General features: G+C 35.1%; 1 pseudogene; it reads left to right on the top strand.

Annotated features, from left to right (window-relative positions):
- Nucleotides 1-5952, top strand: part of LOC107728518 (dynein heavy chain 11, axonemal-like) — a 58640-nt pseudogene that overhangs the window by 15911 nt on the left and 36777 nt on the right.

Below are 5952 nucleotides of genomic sequence, written 5' to 3'. Positions count from 1 at the left end.
CGCATAAGCATTTACTCCTCTGGCCTCGCTCCGTTCCCACGGCTCTCGGCCCCGGCCCTCTCGTCACATGGTCCTTTTTTAAAATTACCTTTATGTAGATTTTATTGTTTTACCTTTGTCTCAGATGAATGAAAAGTCATTATATAATTATTATTACATTTTATAAACTAAAAGTATGTAAATAATCATAATTGTTTTTTAAACAAATTAGAATAGGCCTATTGTGTTTGCCTCACTTGTTTCATCGTTCAGTCTATAGGGAACATCTTTAAAGGTCCGGCACAAACTGGAGCTTGGGGCTGCTTTGATTAATTTAACCGAATAGCTGTGGAAGTGCTGTCAGCGTTGGCAGTACAGGTGAAGACCATACAGGATGCCATTCGCAACAAGAGGAAGAGGTAAGGTTTCTTTCATTTTTAGATAATCTGAATGGTTCATATGAATTATATAGGCATGTTTTAACTATTGTCCCCTGCAGGTTTCTGTTCCTAGAGGAAGAGATTAGCTTGAAACCCTCTGTTGGGATCTTCATCACAATGAACCCTGTATATGCTGGACAAACTGAGCTGCCGGAGAACCTCAAAGCACTTTTCAGGTGCAGCTTGATTCAAATAAAGATGTTTTTTGTTAATCATTTTATTTATATTTTTTTAACCAGCAAAGGCATTAGCTAAAATGTGTTTATGTAGTGAAAAAATGTTTGACAATATTTTTTTTTAGTCATCGATAAAGATAAATACAGATTTAATAAAGATATATACACACATCATGTATATACAGAAAAAATACAAAATACATACATGTAAGTGAATAAACAGATATTGCATTTACGTTATTTTTTAATGTATATATAATAAATGTGTGCTCAAGTTTGGGAGATTTTTTATTTTAATTTTTTTGAAAAAGTCTCTCATGCCCACCAAGGCGCATTTATTTGATTTGATCAAAAGTATAGTGGGAACAGTAATATTGTAAAATATGATTAAAATTTAAAACTATAACTATTTAAAGTATTTTTTTGTTTACACACACACAATCTGCAACATACTAAACAATCTAAACAAATATAATTAATAAATGATTTTTTTTGGAATGTTGTTAATATTATAATTATCAATTAATGTTATAACTAAACTAAAACTAAAGTGTTAGTTTGACCGGCATTTTAGTCAGAGTAAAATGGACTAAAATGCATGAATATAACATGACAGATTTAAGCTGTTCTTGCACCAGCTGGGCAAGAATTCGTGACCTAGCACACATGGTATCCGGTTTTATTTGATGTCACGTGTTGTGTAGAACAGATGATGTCCTCTTTTTAAACGCTGTATCAGCCCTGTATAGAGGAGTTCATGAATGTGTATCGCAGGCCGTGTGCAATGGTAGTTCCTGACATGGAGCTGATCTGTGAGATCATGTTAATGTCTGAGGGATTTCAGAGCGCTCAGATTCTGGGCAACAAGTTCATCACCCTCTACAGGCTCTGTAAGGAGCTGCTCTCTAAACAGGTACGCTGAGCTAAGAGTTAAGGTGCCACTTGTCCTGTTTGTGCCTGCTTTTGAACTACATGTATATTCTCTGCTGTAGGATCACTATGACTGGGGACTGCGTGCTGTCAAACCTGTCCTGGTGGTTGCTGGAGCTCTCAAAAGAGCAGATCGGACTAGGCCAGAAGATCAAGTAATGGAAATTTGTTTATGTTGCTGATGTATAGCTCTATAGATAAAGCAGTCTTGTGTTTTGACACTTCCTTTTCCATCATGTAGGTGTTGATGCAGGCTTTGAGAGATTTCAACATGCCAAAGATCGTTTCGGAAGACGTTCCTGTGTTCCTGGGTCTGATTAGAGATTTGTTCCCTGGTTTGGAGGTGGAAAGGCGGACTGATGCAGAGTTTGAGCGGATAGTCCGTCAGACGAGTCCAGAGTTAAAGCTTCAACCTGAGGACACATTCATTCTGAAAGTAAGAAACTCTCTGCACACTGCCTTATCATTTGTGTTCAGTGTAAAGTTATCACACTGATCCCTTGTTAACCTATTATTTTATTGTTATTGTCCTTTTTAATAAAAACATTTGAAGGTTGCTCAGCTGGAGGAGCTTCTTATCTGTTCATCACTCAGTGTTTGTGGTTGGTGATGCTGGGACTGGAAAAAGCCAGGTCGGAACACACTCCACACGAATACAGACCTGTTTCCCACAGTCCACTTTCCCTGGTGTTTTGAATAAATCGACTAATTACTTGTATTATGTACTATAATTATAATTATAATTTAAAATATCTCTCTTTTCGATTATGACATTTTGCCTGATAATCAATTGTCATGTAAACAATTGTGATCATTTAATTTTCAGTTTTGTGGACAACTATTTTATTGTGTTTTTATTTTTTTTATTTTTTATGGCTTTGTAAACATATTGCACAGGGGTGAAATAATTTATATTGTTCAGTAGTTATATATTCATTATTTGTGCTAAATTCTTAAATATTGAGAAAATCGCCTTTAAAGTTGTACAGATGAAGTTCTTAGAAATGCATATTACCAATCAAAAATTAAGTTTTGATATATTTACAGTAGGAAATTTACAAAATATCTTCATGGAACATGATCTTTACTTAATGTCCTAATGATTTAAAATCAATAATTTTGACTCATACAATGTATTTGTAGCTATTGCTACAAATATACCCCAGTGACTTACGACTGGTTTTGTGGTCCAGGGTCACATATATTATATTCATTTAAATATTTATTTATTTATTGTTCACATGATCTGATCTATAACAACAACAAAAAATATTTATGCAAAAATATAAATAGAAAGTTAGTCAATTTAAAGTGTGCAATAATCACAAAAAAATCACACAAATAATAATCGAGATCAGATGATTATGTAATAATCATAACATTTCCCTAAACCAAACATAACTTTCCCTAAACAGATCCTGAAAACTCTTCACAAAACCTATTTCAACATGGGAAAGAAGCCTTTCTGGAATGATCTGAATCCAAAAGCAATAAGCAATGATGAACTGTTTGGATTCTTTCATCCAGCCACTCGCGAATGGAAAGATGGTACATCAGCATCCAGTGTTTTGTAGAGCTGATCCTGTCCAATTCACAGTACATAACTTACAGTTTAGACATGAGATCCATTCTCCCCGGTTAGACTTTGAGATTGTAAATCTCTTCATGTGGCAGGTTTATTGTCACATTTCATGCGGGATCAAGCCAGTAACTCTCACTCGGGGGCCAAAGTGGATTGTTCTGGATGGAGACATTGACCCCATGTGGATTGAGTCTCTCAACACTGTCATGGATGACAACAAGGTACCCTGCGCAGTTTGTGTGTGTGTTTATAAGGACATTTGCATTCAGCTGATTAATCTTGAGCACTAAAATTACATTTTGACACATTTAAACACCACTGAACAGTACCACATACAGTTTGACAAAATTGTTGCAGCAAACAAAGAATTCTGAATATTGGCAATGATGTAGTTATGTTGTGCATGTCTATGCAGGTTCTTACTCTGGCTAATAATGAACGTATCCCACTCACCCCCTCGATGAGACTACTGTTTGACATCAGCCACCTGAAACATGCCACGCCTGCCACCGTGTCCCGAGCTGGCATCCTGTGCATCAATCCTCAGGAGCTTAGCTGGAACCTGTGAGAAATTCACTAAATTCACATTCTGTGCAAATTATACACCGTCTAATTCATAGTGGCTCACATTTGTGATGGATTAGGCTTAACAGCCCCTTTTTCTTCCATGTCTAGGTATGTTACGACTTGGATTGTTCGGAGGCAGAGACAAACTGAGAGAGCGCACCTGACCCCATACTGTTTGACAAATACGTCCCCCGATGTATAGAAAAAATGAGAAGCTCCTTTAAGACGATCATCCCTATTACTGACAACAGCATGGTTCAGGTGTACCATTCACACAGATACTCTCATTTATATAGGCCTATAGGCTTCCGTTGTTTTCAACTCTTTATTGACGTCTCTCTCTTTTTCAGACTCTGTGTTCTTTGTTGGATTGTCTGTTAACTCCTGAGAACATTCCGGCAGACACTCCATGGGAAATCTATAAGACATACTTTGTGTTCACATGTGTGTGGGCTTTTGATGGAGCCACATCATGGTGGATCAGGTGTTTGTTGTGTTTTGGGGGGAATATCAGTTAATGCAAATATTTAATCTCAAAATTTAGTTTTGTACTAATGCGAAACACAATAACTACACCAAGACTGGAATTGAGAAAAATGGTTTAAAATGTATTTTAAGTGATTTTTGATTTATTTGCTAATACTTTCCATACTCATTTTTCTCTGAATCTGAGCAAAGCTAAGCTTAAAACTATTTGTCACAGGAGAGATCATAGTCTAAAAATCACCCATAGTTTTTTTTTTAAAATAGGAATATCAGTTCATTAAAAAAAAGCTCTTTAAGATCATCTTAAAATGCATCCTCCATGATGAATATATATATAATATGAATGTTTATAGCACTTATAATTTTTGTGTGTTAGAGTGTCTCTGTTTATGTTGTGTTTTGATCTCTCAGCTCCATAATTGTTGGGGCCGAGTTCAGCCAGTGGTGGATCAAAGAGATGAAGAGTGTGAAGTTTCCTGTCCAGGGTTCTGTGTTTGACTACTATTTAGATCCTCATTCCAGACGCTTCCTGCCATGGACGGACAGGATGCCCGTGTTTGAGATGGACCCTGATACACCTGTACAGGTGAGGACAGGATCATGTATCGCAGGAAGCTGCAGTCTAAGTTTGATGTCAGAACTCTCAGAATACACTAATACTTCCTGTTACATGCAGAATAACATGCTGTGTACATATTCTTTACAGCACAATATATTTCTTTGTGATCTGCTGAGAAAATTCTCCTGAGAAAATTCACTCTCAAAGAGAACCACTTTAATTTCAGAATAATGGCAAGCTAATTTAGTGCACTTAGTGCATTAGAGTGGGTCAGTGAACAGATACAGAGAAAACAACCACCCTCCGTCATGAGCTGAACCTGCAGTCAGAGGAGTTTTGGATCTGATTACTGTTCAAAGTAATCAGAATTATGCGTGTGTGAGGCCATTGTCTCTGTTTTTATACTTGGAAGATAAAGACGTAATGTTGATAATAGGGTAGTCATAGTGATGAACTGAACCTACAGGTTTGTCATGTGTCATTGCAGAACGATGTTCTAAAAGTTCACTCAAAGTGCTCTTGCAAAGGATCTCACAGTTTTTCCTGATATACAAGTATTTATAAAAATGTTTTAATTGTGTAAAAGTTTTGATCCTTTTTTTCAGAATAGGTCTGCACATAAAAAAACTGCAATTATATATATTTTTTTCTGGTCACTGATTAAACATTGGATAAACTATATACACTACCGTTAAACATTTTGGGTCTCTTATGCTCACCAGATATCACAAGTAATTATAAGAAATATTAATAAGTAATTTTGTGAAATATTATTACGATTTAAAACAATTGTTTTATTATATTTTAAAATGTTATTTATTCCTGTGATGGTAAAGCTGAATTTTCAGCATCATTACTCCAGCCTTCAGTGTCACATGATCCTGCCGAAATCGTTCTAATATACTATTTTGGTGCTCAAGAAAAAAAATATTATCATCAATGTTGAAAACATTGTGCTGCCTTTTGTGAAAACCATGATAAATTTTTTTTCAGGATTTTTTTGATGAAAAGAAAGTTCAAAAGAACAGCATTTATTTTAAATATTTAATCTTTTGAAACAATATAAAAGTTTTTACTGTGACTTATGATCAATTTAATGCATCCTTGCTGAATAATAAATAAATAAATAAATAAAAATCATACTGGCCCCAAACTTTTGAATGTTAGTGAATATACATAATAATTTACCCTTTTAAATTAATTTTATATAAATATATATATATATATATATAT

This window comes from Sinocyclocheilus rhinocerous, unplaced genomic scaffold (assembly GCF_001515625.1).
Source record: "Sinocyclocheilus rhinocerous isolate Xijiao unplaced genomic scaffold, SAMN03320098_v1.1 scaffold3047, whole genome shotgun sequence".
NCBI classification, from domain to species: Eukaryota; Metazoa; Chordata; class Actinopteri; order Cypriniformes; family Cyprinidae; genus Sinocyclocheilus; species Sinocyclocheilus rhinocerous.
The sequence above is the reverse complement of the archived record's forward strand: the minus strand, read 5'-3'. Positions and strand labels throughout refer to the sequence as shown.